This window comes from Canis lupus, chromosome 15 (genome assembly GCF_003254725.2).
Source record: "Canis lupus dingo isolate Sandy chromosome 15, ASM325472v2, whole genome shotgun sequence".
Taxonomy (NCBI): domain Eukaryota; kingdom Metazoa; phylum Chordata; class Mammalia; order Carnivora; family Canidae; genus Canis; species Canis lupus.
Genome location: NC_064257.1, coordinates 58,286,390 through 58,312,699, shown reverse-complemented (window position 1 = coordinate 58,312,699; position 26,310 = coordinate 58,286,390). Strand labels below are relative to the sequence as shown.

Here is a 26,310-nt window from a genome sequence, read left to right as displayed (position 1 = left end):
TCTTTATCTTTCTCCTTTTGTGCAAGAACACATAAGGTTACATAATATAAAATAAAAAATAGTATCATAGATATCTGTGTCTTCTAACAATATTCATGTATGCTATCAACATTATCCTTCTGAGTACTCAATGTTTTAGAGAGGGAAAGTTAAGGAGACTATTGGAAGTGATTAATCAAAAAGAAAAGAAATTGTAAAATCTAATTTTGTTGTTCCTTCAAAGATGAATTATTTTATTTCTGTTCAATTAGCAGGATTTTGGCAGAGGTTAGAAATGTATCATATATTTTCTTCCTAACAGTAAAATAAGTAAATAGTAAAAACACTATTAAATTAAGACAAAGATGTAAAAACACTTCTAAAAAAGAACACTGAAATGAATTTTTTCTTGATCACTCAAGTAATTAGATGCAGAGGTATGTGAAATCAGTTATGTTAGTGAAGTACATTAATTGGCAATTGCTTAAAAATTTTGTTTTTCCTACTTAAAATGAATTATATTTATGATAGATAACTCTAGTAAATGCTCTTAAATTTATATAACCAATGTTCAAATATATCTATATTAACATTATTATGATTTGTAAGACCTTCTTCCAATGGCAAAAATCCATTGTGATTTTACTTTTGTCTAAAAATTAACTAGCTGTTGTCCCAAAGGCAGATATTAATTCCTCCCTTATTAATTTCTATTCTACTGTGGCATATGTAAGTCTATTGATTTAGCTTGAATGTGCTCTTTTGGCAATTTATCAAAAATGTTTACAGAGTCAACAAATATGTATGAGTTAACATCATCTTTTATGATGTCTTTTATGATTCTAGAGTTTATAGATGTAAGATTTACTTTAATTTATGGCAAGAAATATTGGCATAAAAATAAAGACAATCTTCAGTGTTTGAGGTGAACAAGGACAATTTAATTTTTAGAGAGAACCTGGGCTAAACATGGTTGCAATATGTTATGATGTTATTTCATATTTTGGGTAGGAGAAACCAACTAGAGGGTCATCTTTTGCCTAATGCTTTAGAGTCAATTGCTTGGGACACTGTATGTTACAAAGATAAGTGATAATGAGATATTTTTCAAGATGTTATTGAACTATGGAGTAATATTCCCACCCAAGGATTATTCAATTCACTAGGGATGTACATTTGTCCATTAACTACTTATTAGGGCACAGACTCTGTGAATATGCATGTTAAGTTTTATTATATGTTGTCCAAAAGAGATGCAAATGATTTCTATTCTATGGAAAAGATAACTCCAAAATAATCATTAACCAATTTTGTGTTAAACATCTCAAATTTATATGTGTATGCCTTTCACAAATTATATAAACATCTGCTCTTCAAATGGACTGCAAGCTATCTTTACCATCTTGCTGGTTCCCTCATTAATGAGATAAATAAACCTTTGGCTCCTCTTCACTTTATATTTTTATTAGAATTGTGCTTTAACTCTTTTAAAGTTATATTCAACCATGTTGTAAGCTCCATGCATCTACAGTTCCTATACACTCCAGCAGGATTATGTTGGTAAAATCTACTTTTCATTTCTAGCAATTTAACCGAATAAAAGAGGGAGCTATTATTTTTACAATTTAGTGATAAAATTCTGTCTTAGAAACAGTTTTTTTTTTTTTTGTTGAAGTGGGTGGAAGGAACTTAATTGCCTCTGCTGTATTAAGACATTTAGAGACTTCAACATAATCCCTGGCCCAAGAGAGAGATGCACCCATGAAACACTGAAGTTATTGCTCTGTCAGTTCCTTGGTAATTAAATGTCGGCAAGGCATGAAATCTCTCTAAATCACAGTCTTTGTATTTCTAAAGAAAATAAAAGCTATTCCAGCAACTTACCGTACAGATTTGTGAAAAATTATATTAAATGAAATATACGTCTTTAAACTAACACAAGAAATAGTAAAAATTTAATAAGGTCTAGTTCTCTTCCCCTTACAGAAACATTTACCCATTCCTTTTGTCCTCACTTTAATTCTTGTTCATTTGTTAATAAGATCTTATCCTATTAATGTGAATATTTTATTAATCAAAGAACTGAAAAATCAACTTTGAAATAAATTAGAAGTATATATAACACTAATGAATGTTTCATAAGAAAATGTAATATTCACCTTCTAACTGAAAAACACAAAATTAATTGTCAAGAAAATGTTCTTTCTATTTCAGACTCTTAATATTCCATGAAATATGTTTTCCTTAACACAAATCCATAGAGTAGAATATACAAATTACAGTCTGGTGAAGAATACCCAAAAGAGTACAATTACATTAACAGAAAGATATAGTCTGTCTCGTAATTTACTTAGAAAAAAAATCTCATTAGCTTTTAAATAATAGCAGTTTTCAAGACTTTGAAACAACACCCATGGATCTTTAAATATACTACTGCATCTGTGTTTCATTGAATTTGCTTTCCTCTAAAAAACAACAACAAAAAAAGAAGTTACTCTTGTACAGTGGGATGGTAATCAGAGTGTTGTTCTGACCTGGTCACACACTAAAATAAATCTTATATGAACCAACTAAAACTTCTAAATTGGAGGTAACTTTATTATTTTTATTTATTTATTTAATTTTCTTTGGAGGTAACTTTAAATGAGAAATCAGGATACAGTAATTCAAGAATAAACCAAGACTTAAAGGAAATACCTAAATTCCCGTGTAAATTATATGCTGAAATTTCTTATACAATTTGCTTTAGGGAAACATGGGTGGCTCAGTGGTTGAGCATCTGCCTTTGGCTCAGGTCGTGATTCTGGGGCCCTGGGATCGGGACTCGATCCTGCATCGAGCTTCCTGTGGGAAGCCTGCTTCTCCTTCTACCTATGTCTCTGCCTCTCTCTGTCTCTCTGTGTCTCTCATGAATAAATAAACAAAATTATAGAAAAAAAAGTTCTTGCTTTAATTACCAAGTTTATTCAGGCATCGGTTCAAATTTGAAACTATGCTTCTTAAATGAATAATTAATATATACTTATTTTTTTATTATTGAAGTTGTCTAGTGAAAACACTGTGGTGATTGTGTATGCCTGAGAGGGCTGTGTGGCACTTTGAATAATACTTATATTGTTAAATAAGTGAAATAACATAACGTCAAGTATAGAGAAGTTCAGACTTCTGCCTTGAAGAATTAGGAGGAACAGAATAATTCTAAACAATAACCAGAAACTCCAATTATAAGGACATTTTTATGAAGGTAGAAATGGACACATAATATCTGGGAAGCATAGAACCAATCAACTCCATTGCCATAGTAACTCTTAGTATAAAGATAACAGTGGGGAATGAAATTTTCTTGACTTTAGATCAATACTGAAAGTTGCCTGGGTGCATCAGGTAATATTAATTTGGCCCATAAGGAATTCATTTGCTTAAGTTTTGCTTCTTTGTTTGTTACTGAGCAAATATGGTACAGAAAGGTTGGGGAAGGGATCCCTGGGTGGCGCAGCGGTTTGGTGCCTGCCTTTGGCCCAGGGCGCGATCCTGGAGACCCGGGATCGAATCCCACGTCGGGCTCCCAGTGTATGGAGCCTCCTTCTCCCTCTGCCTATGTCTCTGCTTCTCTCTCTCTCTCTCTCTCTGTGTGACTATCATAAATAAATAAAGAATTTAAAAAAAAAAAAAAAAAAAAAAAAGAAAGGTTGGGGAAAGACAAGATGACATTTTGTGTCAGATTCCTATTAATATAACAGGTATAGATAGCAAGTGAGGGGCCTCTTTCACAAGAGCATATGAAGCAATGTTCTGTCAACAAATGAGGGAAAAAACAGGAACAAATTAAGAAAATTTTCGGTCCTAGTGACTCTTGTGTAGTACTATTAATACTATATAGTACCTAGTATTATGTAAAATTGAAAGAATCTTCTGAGTTGGTTTCTTGTTGGAATTAGAATACATTTTATATATAAATATAATGACTTTGAAGTCCTCTGTGGACATCCAGTACAAAACATATGTAGTTTGAGGATGCAAGATTTATTGTTCATATTTATAAAAATTTAACCAAGTGTAAATGATTCATGTGTTCAGTCACTGTTACTTACTGCTTTGGAGATCCTTCCAGTTTCCAGTTACAATTATGGTTTTGAGATTGTTGTAATTGAGTTAAGTCTTATCTTAAGACATCCTCTTATATCATCTCTTATACTTATGATGAGAAAGGTATCAATATCCCAGTTTTATAGACAAGAAAGGGTCAATTCAAAGAAGGTAGACAACTTCAAGGCCTGACTTGAGCTGGAGATTGCTGACTGCCTGGTGTTAACAGTAACTGATTGATGGAACAAGCCAAAATGAAAGTAACATCCAAGCCTTTAGTCACTTAGTGTAAAAATATAAGCAAGAGGCTAAATTAGAGAAAGTGCCAAATCTCCCACTGTTTCATTTTTCTCCGTGAAATGGCACCAGTCAAGGGTCAGATGGATCAGCACAGACATGGTGGATTGCTAGCCAAAATGAAAGTAATTGCCTCACGCCCCCAAAAAAAGCTGAACAAAAGAACCCTGCAGTTTCATGGACTCCAGTGGAGGAGGGGAAGGATGGGTAAGGGCTAGGCGTAGCAAAGTACTAAATACTGGGTCCAGAGTAGAAAAATGTGTCTTCGAGTCCCTTCTCCACTCTTCTTCCCATAAAGCATTCTCAGCAGAGGTGCCTGTCACAAGTGCTTCTGATGTAGGTTCTTGATGGAAGGTAACCAAAGGAGGTGCTGGGGCTAGTAATACAAGGGATCCTGGCCAAGGGATCCTGGATTCTTAACTATAACTTTCTATAGTGATGGCAGTGCATTGGCTGCGCTCCGAGTCTGGTGTCAAAAGGCAACTTTCTCTCACAAAGTCTGCCAGACCAAAACCTTTGTAACTGCCTGTGGTCAGACCTGAAAGATCACACATAGATTTTTTGACCAGGAGCCAGACTCCTCAATAATTTTTGCAAAACTTATACGTTAGTTAGCTTGAAAAAAAATCCCGTTTTCTTGTATTCAAGATTGCTCTCCTCATTAAGAGCATTTTTGTAAGTTACCTATAACTTTATTGACTTTTATATAACCGCATAATTTTACAATTCCTTGCTAATAAGAAATGTGTTTGGAAATGTTTGCTGCAACTTGGGATAGGAAACAGAGCGGGAGTAGAGATGTAGATGGCAGTCCCATAGGCCACTTGAAAAATGGTGAAAAGAGGAAGAAAATCCTTGTATGAGACGTATATTAGACAACCATAGCATTCTGCTGCCTGGATGTACCCTAAATGTCACTGTTCTCCAGAAATAAAACAAAGCTATATTTTACTAATGATTCATTGATATCATGTCTTTCTACTTTGTCTAATATGTATCTATATATATGTTGCCTTAGCTCCCTCACTGTATCTTAAGGTCTTTGCTCACTTAGCAGTGCTTCTTATTTCATATTTTATAACCAAAGAAAAACCAAAGTGATATCTTCATAAGAAGTTCCCAATACATACTATTGAGTTGAATATGCTAAGCAGTCAGTAAGACATAGAGCTTTCTTCGTCATTGAGATCAGTGACTTTTTTTTTTTTTTTTGGTACACCCAGGTAGCAGAATAACATGGTTGTCCCTTAGTAGTATGAATTTTGACATCCAAAATGAGTAAGTGACAAATTGTAATAAAGGGCTTAAGATTGGCAACGCCAACCTGATAGGAAGTTCAAAGGAATAAATTGCTAATTAGAAATGAAGGTTTCAGATTGAGATGCATTATAAAATTAAAACTTAAATTTCATTGGGATTTAATGTTACCCTTAATGGACTAAAGTGATTTTCAATGTCCTTTTTGGCATCTCTTTGCACATTAAAAGTAATATGGCTGTCATTCATCTTTGGTTAATCTGAGGAAGTAAAATGATTATACTTTGAAATTATGTTTTATATAGTAATTTTTCTTCAGGAATAACTTAAAAAAATGGAGCTGCCATTTGTGTGTTTCCTTTAAGCAGTTTTCATCATTGTGGTCATATTTCTGATTATACTGTAACATTTCTACCTTAAGAAAGCCTTTAGATTCATCAGGTCTCAGTGATATTTTAAGTACAACTTGTTTTTTTTTTTTTTTTTTTTTAATTTTTATTTATTTATGATAGTCACACAGAGAGAGAGAGAGGCAGAGACATAGGCAGAGGGAGAAGCAGGCTCCATGCACCGGGAGCCTGACATGGGATTCGATCCCGGGTCTCCAGGATCGCGCCCTGGGCCAAAGGCAGGCGCCAAACCGCTGCGCCACCCAGGGATCCCCTTGTTTTTTTTTTTTTTTTAAACAATTTCCATAGTCTCCATAACTCAAAACATAGAGATTATAGATTTTCAAATCCAGTCAGTAAAATAAAAATATGTTAGAAGAATTAACATTTTTGAGTGGCTATCCCCAGTGCTAACATGTTATATTAAATTGGTTCATTGAATCATGATATTCAAACTCAATAAGGAAAAGTGCTTCTCTCCCCCCATCCCATTTACGTATGAGAAGCTGAGACTAAGAGACTGATTTTACCAAAGTCATACAAAGAGAGCTAGAAGTAAAGCCAGAATTAAAAGCCAGGTTTGGTACTTGCTTGGCAGTACATAAAACTAAATTGGAATGATACAGAGAAGATTAGCATGGCCTTGGTGCAAGTATGACACACAATTACACAAAGCTTTTCATAAAAAGAAGAAAAAAAGCTAGATTTATTGTCTCCAAAGTTATATTATTTTTGTCTGTATAAGACATATCTAATCTTCCTTGTATATTATATTTGAATTAAAAATGAGTTATTTTGTTATATGTGGCCATTATAAAACTATTCCAAAGTCTCTATCTATATAATACCAGTATAAATTCAAAAATTTTATGATAATTTATATTTCAGATGTGAAATTATATGTTTTAGTATCTATAGAATAGATGTGCTATTATTTTAGTCAATTCCATTTAATGCTCCAAAAAATTTGATAAGTTATCATGTGGAAAATTGTCTGATTATACACTATTTATGCCTTTAGTGCTGTAGTAATAGATACAAAAATATGGTGAATTATGAAAAATTAATTCAATATAATTAACCATTGAGATTTCTGAGGGTCAATATTTTGCACAAAGGTGCCTGATAAAAACACACTTCCTAAAATTGTGAAATACTGCTATTAAAAACTAGTAAATATGGGAAAAAAAGGTTAATTTATTAAGACTAAATTTGCATGTGATTAAAGAGAACTTTTGAAGGCTATCATTTCCATATGATGGATATTTCATTCTGCTTTCTCATTAATGAAAAATACTGCATGCTACTGACAGTCATAGCAGAGTTAGGATTGGTGTTTCCCCACTGGGCTCCAACTGCAACAACTTTCATGTTGTTCACCACAACACCTGCTTCTCTGCTTTTTCCAATCTAGACTGCAACAGGTGTCTGCATAGGATTGCAACTTAATTTTGTAGACAGTAAATATGCCAGGGAGGGTGGGGGGATGGGAGAACAGGTGCCTAGGTTAAGGAGTGTACTTGTGATGAGCAATGGGTGTTGTACGAAAGTGTCGAATCACTGTATTGTACATTTGAAACTAATAATACACTGCGTTAACTAACTGGAATGTAAATAACAACGTGGAAAAAATAAAAAATATTAAAAAAAAGGAAAGAAAAAAGGAAAAAAAAACAAAACAAAAAACCCTAATAGATACCCACTGCTATAAATCTGTAGTTCTGTTCATAATATAAAGCAATTTTTAATAAACATCTATATATAAGAATGATAAAACTACATTATAAAACCATCAAATTGAAAGTGCACATAATGTTATATGCTCTCTATTCTCTAAATTATTATATAGAAGATATCCTGAATTTTGGGGTGCCTGGCTGGCTCAGTGGTTGAGCATCTGCCTTTGGCTCAGGTCCCGGGATTGAGTCCCTCATCGGGCTCCTTGCCTGAGCCTGCTTCTTCCCGTGCCTATACCTCTGCCTGTCTCTGTCTCTCATGAATAAATAAATAAAATCCTTTTTTTTTTTTTAAATGATATCCTGAATTTCAATCTTGCAAACAAATTGCATTGCTATAGCTATGTAAATACATACATGATGAGAAAAATTAAAATATCAAAATAAAAGCGCTTATCTCTGGAATTCAGAATTGTAAGTCATTTAGGCTTTAAAAACTTAGCATGAAGTCCTATTAATATAAAAAAGTGGAGAGGATCAAATTTAGTGCAGTCAATTATGGAGTGGAGGTCGGCACTTCAATTTGGCAGAAAGGGAAAATTCAAATATGGATAGAGTTAATGCTGTTGTTCTTTAGTAATTGCTTCAAATGCATTTTCTTAATTAGTAATAACTATCGCATCTCTTATGAAGAAGCATTTATCTTCCCCACTGTCTGTCTCATGTACAATAGTATGTAACCAGTATTGGAAAATTTCACTTTTATACATCCCTCCCTGTAATCTTTCTCATCACTTAAAAATTTCTCTTGCAAGTTTAATTGCCTAAGAGCTTATGTGAATTTAATTAAAGAGAAATAATAAATTTACCATGTATAAGCAAGTCCTTGAGAGTTTTACCATGTCAAATATCTCAAATACGTTAAATTAAAGCTCCCCAAGCAAAGGGTGCAAGATATTCTGCATAAATCTGCTTTTAGAGGTCCCACTTAATGAAGGAAAAACAATAGCCTTGTCTAACAGAAATAAAGAGATATTTATAATTGACCTGAAATATCATATCATGCCAGAAATCAATCGTTTGGGATATGAGATACAATACCCTGATTTTGTCATTTTTCTTTTTTAAAAAAATTATTTTTTCTGTTGTAAACCATGTCACACATACACAAAGAAATGTCCTACTAATAACTGAACCTAAAACTAACTTAAACTATAATCAAAAATTACATGGCTCAGTTGGTTAAGTGTTCAACTCTTGGTTTCAGCTCGGTCATTCCTTGGACTTCTAGCTCAGCAAGGAGTTGGCATGAAAGATTCTCTCTCTGCCCCATCCCCAGCTCATGTTCTTTCTCTCTCTAAAAATAAATACATAAATCTTAAAATAAATTACCCCGGAAGTGGTTTTATTGATAACATAACACTTCACTGTAATATTCTGATAAACAGCAACTCCATTTAAACAATATAAAAACTGTAATCATCTTGAACAATCATCATAATATATTTTATAAAGAGTCCAGATACAGTATTTCAGATTTAAATTTTTTTTAAATACATGATCATTTGGTGGTCATTTATTCAATTCCACCAGAATGTTGAAATAAAAATGGAGGGATTGGTATGAGTGTATGTTGGTAAATAGTGATAATTTAAAAAATTAAAAAACAAAATAAAAATTCACCTTCTAGTCATGCTTTTGTCATTTTTGTTAGTGAACCTGAGAATGAGAGAACAATGATCTTCATTAATATAATTTCTAATTGTACCCAATATCTTTTAAAATAAAACATGGGCCAAGAAGTTGAGCCTACTCCTATAGTCTAAGTTACATTCCAGATGTAACATAAAGTACAGCTGTGTGTGTATTTGTGTGTATTTACGTATAATTTTAATCCCCACCACCCCCTTGGGATGCTTGTATTTCTGTTAGCATATCAGGAAACTCTAGAAACAAAGCTAGAAATGGAACTGAGGCTTTCTGCCTCAAAAATCTATTCATAAGTTTAAGAAAGCTATCTGTGAGTGTTGATTTAAGCAATATTTCACATAACTGTCTGAGTTACATGTATTTTCACCTGACACTATTGAAACTTCATAATTTGATCTTAACGCCAGTGAATACTGGCATGGCTCTTTCTTTCCAATTCTGCTTATATTTCTTTTCCTTGACTTATTGCACCTTTTAGAAACTCCAGTACAATGTTGAATGAAAACTATGATAATAGGAATGTTTCTCTTCTTAACAAATCTCAAAAGGTAGCTTTAAGGGTCGACTCTTAAATATGATATTTACTGTAGGTATTCTGAATACCTGTTAGCACATAAATTTTATTTTAAATGTTCTGAAAATGTTATCATTGATGATTCTTCTATATCAAATGTGTTATTTTTTCAGCAGTTATTGAGATTGTCTTATGAATTTTCTCTTTTAATCTTTCACTGTAAGTTGATTTGTATAATATGCACCAACCTTTGTTTCCTGGATAAAGCAAATTGGCATGACTTATTGTTGTGACGAAGGTATCCCTTAACAGATTGAGGAAGTTATCTTCCAGTATTCAGAGAATTTTATCATTAATGAGAGCTAAAAATTGTCCAGTTTTTTCTTCATCCATTAAGATGATAATGCTATTCTGATAATGTAGTAGAATATGCTGTTTAGTAAGGTTTACACTAGCTTTTCATTCTTGGAATAACTTTACTTGGTCATACTGTAGTATCTTTTATATATTATCATTTATTGCTTTCAAGTACTAAAATTTTAATAAATGCTTTTATGCCTATATTTATTTTTTTAAGATTTTATTTATTTATTCATGAGAGACACAGGCAGAGGGAGAAGCAGGCTCCATGCAGGAAGCCCTATGTGGGACTCGATCTGGATCTGGGATCACGCCCTGAGCAAAGGCAGACGCTCAACTGCTGAGCCACCGAGGAGTCCCACATTTTAAAATCTTATATTTTAATTATCATTTAGCTTGAAATATTTTCTAACTTGTGTTTTCTGCGATCTAAAATATATAGTATATACTTGTATGTTATATACAATTTAAGTTATATAAATTTATATTTGTATATATAATATGTATGAAATATTATATATATCATATTTTGTGTACTATATAAATTACTTATGTGTTTATTTTCATCCTAAGGAAACCCTTTTAGCATATTTTTATATAGTAAATAAGCTGGCAATTAATTTCCTATTTTGTGTTTCTGAATGTCTCTACTTCATCATCCATAAATATTATTTTTACTGGATATATAGTTCTGTGCTCACAATTTTATTTTCATTTCCTTTCATAATATGAAGAGGCCATTCTATTATTTCTTGGCCTCTTTTTCTTTTTTTCATGTTCTTTCTAATGAGAATGAAGTGGTCAATCCCATTATTGTTTAATATATGTAGTGTGTCACTCCTCCTGCCCCTCTTGCCTGCTTTGAACATTTTCTCTTTATCTTTTAATTTCACAACTTGACTATAATGTGCCTAGGTACCATTATAATTTACTTTGCATTTATCAAGTTTCAGTTTGTTTAGTTTCATGGAATCATAAGTTGATATTGTCTTCCATATTTGGGGCCAATAAATATTTTTTCTATTCCTATTTCCTCTCTTCTATCCCTTGGTATTAAAAGTACACATATTTTAACATTGATATTTTTTTCATGGGTCTCTAGCACCCTGTTAATTTTTCTTTGATGCCTTTTCTCTTTATTTTTCAAAGAGCATAATTTCTATTTATATTCAAGTTTACTGACACTTCCTTAGGCATTATTGATCTGATGTTGAGTCCATTCAGTGATGGTTAATTATGTAATTTTATTTGTTGACTTTTCAGCTCTAGTTTTTTTATTTGGAGTTTTTATTTTACATATATATGTTTATGATTATATATATTTACATATATATGATTTATTTGAAATTATTTCTCTTGTCATTCCTTATTTTCCTTTGGATGTTTGTTCTTATTTATAATATCCTATGTAAAGTCCTTATTTACTTACTGCTTGAGTTTGGTTATCTTCTTCTATTTGCCTGTCTGATTAATCTTTAGTTGGAGAGTGGACAATAAGAACAATATGTTATAGACTCTCTGGGTTCTTTTTTCGTCTTCTGAAGAGGGCTTTTTTTTCCCCCCCTAATAGGCAAATTACTGAATGGACTCAAATTCCAAACTCTGACTTAGGCAGTAGTAAAAAGTTCTACTAAGTTTTCCCTATGCAAGCATAGTTCAAAATGCAAGATATTAAAGGGATTTAGATACGGGAAGAAATAGTTGGTTTGAGAATGCAACTGAAGTATTGGAAACAGAGGATTTAAGAAAAAATACATATTGTAGCACTCCAAGAAAATATATAAAGTTAAAACCAAGGCAGTAATAGAGTAGAAAGTGTTGCATTTTGTTTTGTTTTTAATTTTGCCTACCCAGCATTCCTTTATCTTCTTAGATAACCACCTCACCATGTCTCCATGTCCATGCATTTGGAAGAAATTGACCTAATCCTTAGTTCCAGATGGGGCACACATAACTCAGTCTAATCATCAAAATATGCAGTCAACATCATTTCCAGATTTTGGATGAACTGACTGATTTGTTGAGCTCTTTCCACTCCACTTAGATTTATAAACCTGGGATCACATCCTGAGAAATTATGTTATGGGAGCTATCATGTTGATAGAGTCAGCCTAAAAATGAAAATACCATATTAAAAACCAGAACAGAGGTATAGAAACAACAAAATGCCAGATCTTGATGACTTCCATTGATATCCAGAATCCATTTGTACCCAAAGCTAGAATTTCCAGGTGTTAACCTTGATATCAACAGAATATCTGAGAAAATAGAGGAACAATAATGCAATGAAAATGCCTGAACAACATTGTGATCAAAACAATTAAAAAATAAAGTAGAAATTGTCCCTGGTTAGATCTACACATTTTCTTAACTGGCAGTTGACTATGACTACAAGTAGTAGAAAACTCAAAAGCCAGTGCCTTAAATAAATAAGGATGTGTTTGCTTTTCATAATAGATGTCAAGATTAAGCAGGCTGGAGTTGGAATGATTGATCATCTATGGCTTCAGGAACCAGGCCTCTTCGTCTCTCATTCTGTGCGTTCCTTTTTTTTTTTTTTTTCTGTGCCTTCCTTTGTGATGGCTGTTGTACATTAGACATCATGTAGGCATTTTAGGCCAATAAACAAAGATAGTGGAGGAGGAAGTGCTAACAAACTTCCTAATCTCTCACTTTGATAACTGAATCTTTGGGCTAATTTTAAACTTTTGCTTCTAGATCAGATAATGTCATTATAGAAAAGGCTCGAACATTGCATAAGCCAATAAATTAGGCCTTTTTAGCATTCTGGAGATGAAGGAGGACATTTTAGAAAAAGAATGACTAAAGGAAATCTGAGATAATATGGTTAAGAAAACTATTTCCTTTGTGGAAATGAAGGAGAGGTTTTTTGTTTGTTTTGTTTTTCCCTAAGAGAAGTAAAAAGGCAAAAATATATGGAGTGGGTCTTAAAATTTGTTATATATTAAAAGCCATCTCTGGGAGATTTTAACTGTGAAGTACTTTCTCCCTGGGCTGGGGATAAAGTAATCTATATTTTTAAACAAGGACTCATTGAGATTCTGATATAAGTGATATGCAGATTGCATTTAAAAAGCAGAAATGTATTTTAAATAAGAAAGAAGAGAAGATACAAGAGCACATACATTTTCTCTATAAATTGGTTAAAAAGTTTCTGTGCCTATCATGATAGTTTCATGAGTGAAGCTTGAGACTTTAGAAAAATCTTTAAAAAATTGTGAACACTGTTAGGGAATTCACAAGATGAATATAGCTTTGGTTAGATTGGTAGTGGCTCGAACCATTCTGGCCCCAGTTTATTTAGCCACATACTGCAGTCTAGTGTCAAATTCCCTAACAACAAAAATCAAAATAATTTAGTCTAAGAGTATTGTCCAACTATAATCATGCAAACTTGATTTCTTAAATATCAGATGACCTATCTTAAAGAAATATAAAACAAATAAGATGGTTATAGCTTTTAAACTTAGACTTGTTTATGCATACTCCTAATGTATACTTTGCCCTGCAAACTACATAAATTTTAAACAGTAATGAATATGTAGAGTGTTCCCTTCTGCAGTACATATACTAAAAGTGGAGTGATAGAGAAGATTAGCATGGCCCCTGTGTAAAGATGATGTAATGAATATGTAGAGAGCTCAATGTGGACTTCACAAATACAACCTTGGGAATTATGCCTTGAAGAATAGATTTAAAAATTGAAAGAAGCAAATTGTAGAAATATTCAGAAATACCAATCTGCATTTATAATATTTATAAAATAATAAGTGAAAAGGAAAATATTGCTTTGGTAGAGTAGCATTTTGTTCTTTTTTTAAAATTTTAAGATTTTATTAGAGAGAGAGAAAGAGAGAGCAGGAGAAGGGGCAGAGAAGGGGAAAATCTCAAGCAGATTCTACACTGACACAGGGCTCAGTCTCATGACCATAAGATCAGGACTTGAGATGAAATCAGAGATCAATTGCCCAACTGACTGAGCCTCCCAGGTACCCTTAGCATTTCTTCTTAATCATAGTTTGAGTACTGAGCTAAGGCAGGGTAGGTCATGTGAAGTCCTTTTCTGCCCTTAACTAAATATGTGAAACAAGGCTGAGATTTGGAGCCTCTTTCTTCATTGTCAAAGGAGGATGATAAATTTTCACACAAGAGGTTAGGTTGGTAAAATGTTTGGAATAGTTCTCTCCACATTTTCTAACAATAAAGTAATAAAATCTGAAGATACAATTAGTAAAAAAAAAAAAAAGAAAAAAGAAAAAAAAGAAAAGAAGAAAAAAGAAAAACAGAAAAGAAAGAGGGAATTTGTTGCTCTTTTAAAATCAGATTACCAGAAGGAGGAGAATATGATTGCTGAGTAGCAGATAGAAACCAAACAATTTTAAAAAATGGCTTAATAAAAATAGTTTTTACCAAAGGAAAGCTAAGTGTACTACATTTTAAAAAATATATTGCCTGATAGCTCAGTAAAAAGTTTATATACAAACAATTATGAAAAAAATGATGATTCTGAAAATAAACTGATAGTTTAAATATAGCAGCACTGAAGAATGGAGAATATTTATACCATTTAGTTATAATGGTTATTTGAACTAATGAGGGTAAATAAATCCCATTGTCACTTATTTTACTATTCCTTACTGTGCTACATGAATTGATCTGCTTACAATGAAAAAATTAATAATGTATTTGTGAGATAACAAAAGTATTGCATGACTCTTTAAATATTTTTCATCTTTAAAGATTTTTATATTTAAAGTGCTAAAAAAATCAGAATCTTTTTACCATAGATATAATTACATTTTTTTTTTTTTGTATATAGCTTATGTGCATATGGACTCTTAATTATTCAGGATGCTTTTCTTTTATTTACTTGATCAATTCATCTTTGTTGACTGATTACGGTTTCTATTATCTCAATGAATCTCTCTAATTGAGGTTCAGTAAGAGATAATAATGGACATCTGATTGCAATCCTACATTTCAGTAGAGGTTCTCTTTTATTGCCATAGTTTTGAGATTGTCAACCATGAGATGCTGATAAATTTGTAGTGATTATGAATATTTAGTTCCTGAGAATAAACTCATTTTAAATATAATGTATTGTATAAAGGATGGAATATAGGAATGATTTGCTACCAGAGTATAGGTAAAAGGTTTATTAATGAAAATAGATTGTTGGAATATAATTATAAAGACAATGTGACAATTTTTGCATTTACCAGAAACTTCATGTGCATGCATCATGCAACATGATATTTTTATTTTTATTAATCAGTGAAGCCAGTTAACTTGTGGAATGAAACTCAAGGGTAGAGAATGGAATCCAAGTCCTTTCCAAGGTTCTGATTTCAAAATTCTTGTTCTTGTCACTCTGCCAAATTACTTCTTTGCTTCAGCTTTAATGAATGCCTATTTCGTGGTGGATAGTATACTAGAAGATTTACTGACCAAACTTTATTTGATCCAATAAATTCAGTTTTACTAACCTAAGTCTATAGATAAGGAAACAGAGATTCAAGGAGCCCAACTTTCTCAGGATCACATAATTGTTAAACATCAGATCATTTCATTCATTCTAGAACGAGACTGGGAAGTTTTTCAGAATCCATACAGAATAATTAAGATTTAATATTGATACTAATTTTATTTATTTGATTTTTATAATTCTAAGGTAAGATATTGTCAAATAAGAATGTCAAATATCACAGAAGAGATTAGGTTTATCTGTTATAAAAACCACGTTGTGAAGTTCCCAGTTTATGGAGTTCAAATAAATTAGAAGCAAGAGTATTTTAAATAACAATTATTGAGTATACGCCCATACCATTTATTTTTTATTTAAGCACTAAGGTATTTTCTTTCTTTAAATATGAAAAGAATTTGAGAATATATTATAATAAACAAGGGTTAAATAATAAAATAAACATAAAAGTGATTTGATTAATTAGTCAATGATATAAGAAATATAAATGAGCTACATTGAGTTCCTGTTTTGCATATTTTATGTTTGTTACAATTCAAAGCCTTCACAGAAAATTAATATTTTAAACATGACCTTCAGACTTAATTGTATTTTCTGCATTCTCTATACTTATATTGTTAGTTCACTGACTAGATATGCTCCAGAAAAGCTACATGTGAAACAAAATTTGCAATTTATAATTTAAAAGATGCTGAGGGGATGTGTTCTTTAAAGGAAGCCTCAGATGAATAGTTTTGAAATGTAAATAAAACGTTTTGCATATGGATCTACCTATATGTTTTCTTAAACTGGATACTATTTGAAGAAGTTTTCAGGGATTTTGTCTTCTAGTCTCCTTGTTTTCCCCCTCTGCTCTCTAGTCCTCCTACACCTGGATCTTCTTTTTCTATCATCAGCATCTAGTGAGCACTTATATGTTAAGCTGCCATGTTAAGTGTTGGGTCCATTACACCAGATGCTGCATTAGTGAATCATCACCTATCACTTTGGTTTCCAAGAAATTCTGTGATTATATTTTGAGTTGATATAGTTTCCCTCAGGCTTGATTAAACAATTTGTTAGTACCTTAATTAGCTCCAAGCTTGTTTGAAATTCAGTACTCAGTCTTCAGGTATAATTGTTAAACTATTTAAAATTATAATAACAAAAAAAAATAGAAATAAAATAAAATTATAATAACAAAACACCAGTAATAACTATGTTACAGCTGCGGTATTGCAGACATACTTGTAAGTATATTTTATAAATGGAATCTTTCAATCTTACAACATGGTGGTTATAGTAATATTCCCATTTTGTAGATGACGATTCTGAGACAAGAAGAGGTATGCGACTAGCCTTCATCACATAATTCTTTCTTTTATTATAGATTTTGCATCACCACCTTTCCCTACAGCCCCCTGTCCCCAAACACTGTTAACCAGCTTCTCAGTTCACAAGCAGGAGTTTGCTCTGAAGTTTTATAGCATAATATGCCCTCATTGAAGTAATGCCCTAAAAAGATACTTTGTCTTCCCTACTTCCAATCTCCAAGTGAACTAGATGACCTTTTATCTTTGTTAAAAGAATCTAGAAGATCATATCACAGGTTTGTGTTAATATGCCACTGGGCGCTAATGAACATCACAACGGTAGAGCACCATAGTGTGGAGTTCAAGCGTCAAATTCATTCATCCTCATCATACACTAGTTCTGGTGAAGAGCAAGATAGAGAAATCTGACTTCTCTAGCCCGATAAAATGCCACCGATTTTAATTTACTTTATATTAAACTCTTGTTCTTTTATCACTTTGCTTTTGAACTATGTACTATTTATGGTCCTGAAAGCAGTAGGTATAAAATATTTTCTTTTAAACATATGGATACAGGTTTTCAACTTATTAACTTGAAGTCACTTGTATTTATAAATTGTTTTATTGCTTTTCCTTTATTCTACAGTAACAATAAATCTGTACTTTGTTTTTTGATTATTGTATTTATTTTCTTCTCATGTTCGGCAATTAAGTGAAGTTCTGCATTAGAAATTGTTGATTATTGAAGGCACATGATGTGAGGAATCTCTCCTCTCTCGGCTTCCCACACATTGCTGGTTTTATTTTTCACTTTTGACTGATCCTCAGTCTTCTTGTTTGCCAACCCGTCCTCCACTAACAACCTCTAGACTGTGGCAATGCCAGCTTTAATCCCCTTCTATTGTCTCCAGATGAGCTCAGGCAGCCTGAAGTAACTGCTGTGACAGTGACAAAATCAACTCTAGTGACTCTGGCCTTTGAGGCTTTGAGTTTCAGCATCTCTCTCTGGTCTGTTCTTTCTGGCCCTTCCCATGGCTGGTTCCTTTTCCAGTTTATAGTTTTGTTAGTAAGATATGCTTTCGTAGAGAGGCCTTGCAGGACCATTCCATCCAAAGTAACCTTTCCAGCCTAATTTTTCCCTATAATTTTGCTCTAAGATATTAGCACTTTCGTGTGTTTACTGTTTGATTCTCCTCACTGCAATTATGCTTCTTGATAGTAGGTTGTTTTTTGGTTAATTGGTTCACTTTTTTATACACAGGACCTTGAATACTGTATATTCCCTAGTAGGTGTTTCACAATTATTTACAATGGATAGAAAAATTCATTTATAAACAAAAACGTATATAACATAATGCTAATCCAAAGCTAATTAGTGGTACAGGCTGTAGTTACTATAACAGTGTATGTAAGTTATAAATAACTTATAACTATTTGTTATAAATAACTATTTGTTAAATAAACACATAAAAGGTTAAAGAAGTTATTTAAAGGAATAGAAATTATAAATAACTGTTAAATAAACACATAAAAGGTTAAAGAAGTTATTTAAAGGAATAGAAATTGACCCCTGCTCCTGGTGGAGAGCCTGTATCTACCTACCCTCCAAGCTCCACGGTGTCTCTGTTCCAATCACATCACCATTCATCCTTTCCATCTCCCCACTACTATTTCCTTCACACTGTCACAGGTACTGCTCCTGAGAACATTCCCAAAAAAGCCTCAGAGTATATTCCTGGGGAAATCTGATCTAAGACCATTGCTTTTTAAAAAGATAGGATCCCTGGAGCACCTGGATGGCTCATTTGGTTGAGCATCTGCTCATTAGTTTTGGCTCAGGTCATGATCTCATGGGTTGTGAGATGGAGCCCAGCATCAGACTCAACAGGGAGCTTGTGAGGAGTCTCTCCCTCTGTCCCTCCTCTTACTTGCACACACATGTGCTCTTTCTCTCTAAAATAAATATTAGAAAAAAAATGTGATCCCAGGGTGGTGGGAGATCACCACCTTGGCTGCTAGGCCCAGTGGTGCTGAGCTGTGGCTGCCTGCTTCTGGGCATTGAAGAAAAAGTACCTTCTCCTCACTCCTCACTTCTTCCTCTTCTCATCTACTAAACCAGTGACTGCTTCACTGGTTCTGAGAAGAAATGGAAGATCACTTCCCTTCCTTCTTCCTTGATGACTAGGAGATCCAGCCATCCATACTCAGGCTGAGGTGGAACATCTCATCACATCTTATATCTGTGCCCATTTTTCTAGCTGCATCAGGAAACCACTCCCTCATTCTCTATCAGCCCAGGCCTGTGGCAAACTCCCTCACAATTTCACTTCTGTTTCTAGCTTCTTTCTATCCACTGGCCTTCCTAAAATCAGGTACCTGGCTGTAGCTAAGCACCTTCTGGAAAAGAAACAAGCCCACCAGGCAAGGTTGGCTCAAGCTCTGGCCCCTGCTGCTTCCTAGCAGTGGGAAGTCACCTCTCTGAGACTCAGTTTTCTCATCTGTAAAATGAAGATCATCTTGCCCACCACCCAGGAATCTTATGAGGCTGCAAAAGGTGACCCACATTAGGCACCCAGCACTGCCTGATCCAAAGTCCTTTCCATTTATACTCAAGCCTGCCTTGCTTGCATCAGGATTATGTACCTGTGTCCAATTTTCTTCAGGCATCCCATCTCATGAGTTTTATTGACATCTGGGAAAAGACATTTACTTTCTACACATAAATGCCACTTGCCCTGCCCTGGATTCCTAGGCATCTTTGAGTGGTCATGGTATTCCCAAGAGTTTTGGACATTCTTCCTCCATTCTCTCTGTCCTCCCTATAGCCTCAGCTTTCACAATTTAATCTAGAGGCATTTTTGCTGTTTCTTCATCTTTGGCCAAAAGCCTACCATACCAGGCCATCAAGGCATCTCTGTTCCAAAGAATTTTTCTCAGTCAACACTTTGAGCGGCCCCCTGCTCTTACTTGGGACCCATTATCCTTTTGATGCCATGCATGATGCTATTTGTCTATATTTTGCTCTGGTCCAAACACATAGTCCTCACTTAGGAGATTGATCATAATAGCTATCATATATTCTGTGCAAGGTAAGGGCCTAAAGAGAAAAAAAAGAAAAAGAAAAGAAAGATATCTCAGTTTTCTTGATAGAGTATTAATGATTAAATTACAAAGAAAAGCTTAGATAATGAATGAAATAATTGACCCATATAGGAAGACTATATATATATATATATATTAATCTCTTGATCTCACTTATTTCATCACCTTGGGGAAATTATTCAAATCTTCTGTGTCCATCTGTTCCTTGATGGAATAAATATGCTGAATTGAATTATCTTACAAGTAATTTTATATATTTCTTTCATAACCTTAAAATTTAATTATGGTGGCTATTTGGTCTTATGAATAAGAAAAGGGGCTATAGCAAATAGAAGACTGGCATAGTCAATTTTTTATTATATCTGCACCTGAAATTACCATGTAGAAACTATGTACATAAAAATCTCCACAGAGAGGGATCCCTGGGTGGCGCAGCGGTTTGGCGCCTGCCTTTGGCCCAGGGCGCGATCCTGGAGACCCGGGATCGAATCCCACGTCGGGCTCCCGGTGCATGGAGCCTGCTTCTCCCTCTGCCTGTGTCTCTGCCTCTCGCTCTCTCTGTGACTATCATAAATAAATAAAAATTTTTAAAAAATTAAAAAAAAAAATCTCCACAGAGAAAGTTCATCCACAACCAAAATATAAATGGAAGAAATTGATTTAAGTTAGTAATTCCATATGAATATGAAAGCAAGCTGCCTTTTCATTTCATGAATGAAATTTGTGGCAGAGTCTTCATCTTCAATTTCAACCCCTTATCTTTTGATTTCTTATTTAGATTTCCATGGCATGAGCACTGTGCTGTCCCCACTGACATGATCCTCCCCACTCTTGTTTAAAGCAGTTCTGTACTAGATTTGGGAAACCTGGATTGCATTTACTGACCTCAGTCATACATACAATCACCTCAAGTTTCTGAAATTTAGAGCAAAATTGGGCTGAAACAGGAATAGCATCAGCTTTCTTCTGAGGCCGATAGCACACGGTAGGAAAGGAAAAGAGATATAAACGATTTTTGATGTTATACATGATGTACACCTCTAAATCATCTTGATCACTGCTGCCAGCTTAAGCATCTATAATACTGTAATTCTATGATTAGAGCATATGTAACTCTTACACATCCAACAGAACACTTGACAAATGTGCCATATGATTGACTCTAGAAATGCAATCCGAAAGGACAGCTAACATACAACATTTTTAAGATTGCATATTGTTATGTTGTTTTTTTTTTTTTTATTAGCGACAAGAGTTTGGACAAGCCAGTACACTTTTTAATTGGTGTAATACTCAACACAATGATTATTTCAAAGTGTAAATTGCAAGATATGCATTATTATGAGAAGCTCCTTTAATATTTCTGAGTGTCTTGTGAACAGAGGCACTGACAGCTTTTGCTCTGGGATGTATTTGTAAGGATATTTCTGTAATATACAGACTTTGAAAACAGAAATAGTGTCTCCCTCCAAACAGAGTTCGGGTTTGCTTACTGTCTCCAGCATTGACCCAGGCTGCTCTGCATTGCTCCCACAAGGCTGAGAGGGCAAGGGAAACTGATGCTAGTGTGAAGCTCACAATGTTTGCTGCACCACCAGTAAGAAGCACCTTTGTCTCTGACCCAAGAATCTCATGTCTTCTGCCAGCATTCACAAAACTAGAACAGGCTATGTCTTAGCTTGTAAATAGGAAAAAATGTTAGACCGTTCACAGTTCTCGACAGCTTGAACTGATTTAATCCAGTGGACTGACCACATGTTATATCAGGATTGAATGTAATTTTGATAACCATCTTTAAAAAAATATATGCTATGGAATCCAATGAAGTAAATAATTTAAGGCTTAAGAATATTTGTTGGCTTTAAAACTGGAATGCTATAGCATAACCTGATCTGATAAATCTAAATGACAACACTTCATGATCTATCACTGAATAGAAAGTCTAGCCAAAGGTAAAATCAACTTGTTTGCAGCATGATATGTTTTTTAAATGTTGGAAAAAAATATGTGATTTTCCAAATAAATGCCTGGGAACTTTTAAAAAGAGAGATTATTGTTTTTATCAACACTTTCAAATGCCCATTGCACACTTCCTATATGTCAGGCACTGTGCTACATGCTGAGACATGTAGTGAACTACACGCTATCTGCCTTCATGGATAAGGCTATGGAGACCGATCATTAAAAGTAGTCACATAAAATCTAAAAGCTGATACAATTATACTAAAAACTAAGAAGAAAAAGTGTAAAGTGATATGATAGATTAAAGAAAGGGGCCCTAATTTATGTCATCCAACAAAAGATTTAATGTAGTATCTCAAGGATATGGAGGAGTTATTCTGGAAAGTGTATGCCAAGCAATAGGTATAAGGACTGCAGGGTGGAAAGAATCCTGTACTGCTGGAAAGAGACTAAAAAAGACCTTTATAGATAGTGCGTGATGGCAGGAAATAAGACTGGGGAAGCAATTATATATTCTTTTTTATAAAATTTAAAACTGTTCTAAGACATTTTCTTAGACAAGTGTACCACATGTCTTTTCTCCTACAAATGTTAACATAAGGTCTAAAATGTTTTTATTTTTAAATTTTATTTTAGTTTTTTTAGGAGATTTTATTTATTTATTTGAGTGAAGGAGGGTGCGCATGTGTGCACAAATGGAGGGAGGGAGAGGAAGAGAGAGTCTGAAGCAGATTCCTGTTTGAGCGTAGAGCCTGAGGAGAGACTCAATCCCACCACCAGGAGACCAAGACCGGAGCTGAAACCAAGACTTTGATGCACAACCGACTGAGCCCCCAGGCATCCCTGGGTCTAAAATGTTTTTAAAAGAAATGTACTAATTATTTGAGATTCATAGTCATGACTTTCTACTTTTCTCGTTTTTGATGTTTTTAGAAAATTGTAGAAAATTTCCAAGTACGGAAGTATAGTTTTATTTCCAGTTACTCGTTTCTTACCTATTTTTCTCTAAATATGAAACTATCATCTGAACAATGAAGCTGAGACTCTGTAGCCCAAATAAACTGTTAGAGAAGCAGTCCCTCTGTTGAACAGAAGCAAAAACATACAGCTTCACTTAAAAAGGAACTTTAGAACATCTTAATTTTACCAACTGAAAATTAGACTGATGGTTGATGTTGGAATGAACTGTTCGAAGTAATGATGAAGTTTTATTTCTTGTTATTTTAAAATGTTTACCTTCCATCTGGAAGCCTGCAGTGCATGCCAAGTTAGATGTGTCAGTATGTGAACTATTAATTCCTTATCATTGTGATCTCACATGGTATTGTAATTTACAAAGTGCTTTCCAAAACGTCATTTCATTTTCATTTTCTCCTTATATCTTCTTGTGAGATAAAGAGAGGAAATGCTTTCATTCCCAATTTGTACACTTGGAAAACGAAGATAGAAGAAACAACTATCCCCAGTGTCTTAGAATCAGTCTGTGACAAAGCTGGGTTTCAAATCTGAGTTTTGATTTTTCAAAAATATTTAATAAATTCTTAAATAAATAATTAGAACTGAAGTGTTGTTAGCAAAAGCAACAGCAAGGCTTCTCTAAGAAGCACAGTTTTGATGGGAAAAGTGTGCATGCGTGGATATGTAATATCAACTAGCAAAGCTGAAGAAAAAGGAAAAAGTAGAAAGAAAAATAAACATTTCAGGAGGATAAATAATCAAATCCTATAAATGCTATAAACATCTTTGTCCTGCATAAGTATACATTGAATTAGAGAGTTGAAACTTTTTTTTAAGATTAGGAGAGAATAATCAGCCTTATTCAGGTCTTTGATGCCGATTATATCTTTTTCTTTGTGATTAGTTCCAAGGAAATTATCCCTTCCCATAGGACATCTGAAAAGACAGCTAAGCAGTCTTTGCTTGAGGTTCAGAGTGGTTGGTGAAGAGGAAATACCCAATAAACATTTCTGGAAAAAAATAAATTGTCTTAGAGAAGGCATTTAATGCTCTTCATTTTTTAAAGTCTTATTTATTCTTATCTCGGAAATGGGTAGCATTAATATAAAAAAGATTCATTGTTTTCAAATAGGATCTATATTTTAGCTGTGGTGTGTGCAATTAGCAGAACAATACTGTCCGTTCTCTCTTAACTTATAAAAGACAGCTGAGCCAGTAACAGTGGTATCATCTTAGTGCACACAGAAGAAAGATTCAGTAATGAAGGTCTCATATACACAATATTTCTTAACTTATCATGAAATCACAAGGTCCTTTCCCCAAGTTTTCAGAACGATTCAGAGCATCAGACTGCTCAATTTTATGCAGCTATTCATCATTATTGTCTCATTGGCCATCATCAAACTTACTACGCTACTTAATAACAACCTGGGGGTTAGGTCCCATCTAGTGAAATAGTTAAGTCTACATTTATTGAATTAGCACCTTTGTATTGTAAAAGATTTCCAAATGAGTTTACTTTATTTTTTTAAGATTTTATTTATTTATTCATGAGAGACACAGAGAGAGAGACAGTGACACAGGCAGAGGGAGAAGCAGGCTCCTCGCAGGGAGCCTGATGTGGGACTCAATCCTTGGACCCCGGGGTCATGCCCTGAGCCAAAGGCAGACACTCAACTGCTGAGTGGCCAAGGCCTCCCTCCAAATGATTTTAAAAACATTTTTTTGTTTAAATCTTGTGAACCTTCTTGAAAAAATCAGAACATTACTATTGTATATTTAATTTTTAATTTATTTTTTCCATCAAGTATATTATTTAGTAGATTCAACATTTGTAGATTTTAAACTTACGCTCTTAACTCATCCTAAGTAATTTTAAAGTTCATTGTACGTAATATTCTGCATTTTGGTTGTGATGCAGTTCAGATTTACAATCTCTTCATCGCTGATAGGAAGAAAAATGCTCTCCAGCTATTGAGAAATCCGAGTGACTATTTCATATAACAATCTCAGTGTGACTTCTTGGTTAGTATTCAGTTTGCCTATGCAGTAACTCCAGTGAAGTGCTAAGGATGTTATTTCTTAAGAAAATAAAACAACAAAACAAAATTCTAATAATTAAAAATTAATCAAGAGAAAAACTTCAGCCAGAGATAAAAAGTTACACTAAATAGACATTGCTACATGACACATTATTCCAAAATTTCATGACTTAAAATCACAACCATTCATTATTTCTTGCAAGATTTTGGGTCAGCTTGGAGGTCCTGCTGACCTAGATTGAACTACACTGGCCTTGATTAATTTTCTCACTCCTAATGCAATAACTTGTGTGTAAGCTATGAACCGCCTTGTCTTCAATAGCCTCGGTTGGGATAATTTAGCTCTGCTCCATGTGGTCTCTCACTTTCTAGCAGGCTAATCTCAGTTTATCCTCTTGTTGATGCCAAGGATCCAAAAGAGAGCAGGACACAGCAGGAAATAAGGCAAGCAGAGATGCACTTTCCTTCCTTCCAGTCTCTGCTTGCATCACATTTGCCAACATTCCTTTAGCCAGAGTAACTAATGCAACAAAACTCAAGATCAAAGAGGAGAGGACTAGAAAGTTATAAAGCAAATGGCATTGTTTCAAAATAGCAGTTAATTGAGACCATCTATGAAATTAGTCTACCACAAAAGGGGATTCTTAGGTTAACAAACACTGTTGAAAAGACCTACCTTCTAAGATGTGGAATGATTTTCCATTGAAGGGCAAAGACAAGGTTGCCAACTAGTAAATTTCATTGAAGGGCAAGTACTTAGTGAATGAAATGGGGGTCAGTTGGTTTTTACCATGAAATAATGTGTTGACAGCAGCTTCTTGATATATAAAGAATTATCTTGACTTACAGGAAAAATGGGAAACATCCAAGAAGTCATGTAAAAATACCTGTTTTGAATGACTGACAAGTCTTTACTTCCAAAATAAACTCATTCTTCAATTCTTTTTCAACAAACCTTTATTGAGGGGCTGAAAATAAAATTATTTTCAATTCTGATCATTGCAATTGAATAGGAAATTACAACAGAGAGAAATAAGTGTCAATAGGGCTAAGTACATGGTTTCTGTGGAGTGCTATGTTCAGGCAGTAATAATCAGAAATTAAACTTTGCAACATGGATGTTTTATTTAAGAGTCTTTATCAAAATATTTTTAAAAATGATACAGACAAATGCATAAGCCACA

The 26,310-nt window shown here is 33.8% G+C and overlaps 1 protein-coding gene and 2 non-coding genes across 6 annotated transcripts in view; all 3 read left to right on the top strand.

The window, feature by feature from the left end:
* Positions 1–26,310, top strand: part of FSTL5 (follistatin like 5) — a 684,718-nt gene that overhangs the window by 478,565 nt on the left and 179,843 nt on the right. The gene's annotated exons all lie outside the window — the stretch shown is intronic.
* Positions 6,592–6,697, top strand: LOC112654913 (U6 spliceosomal RNA). The gene has a single exon (XR_003133463.1). It is a non-coding gene; the product is annotated as a U6 spliceosomal RNA (small nuclear RNA).
* LOC112654922 (U6 spliceosomal RNA) lies at positions 13,836–13,941 on the top strand. The gene has a single exon (XR_003133468.1). It is a non-coding gene; the product is annotated as a U6 spliceosomal RNA (small nuclear RNA).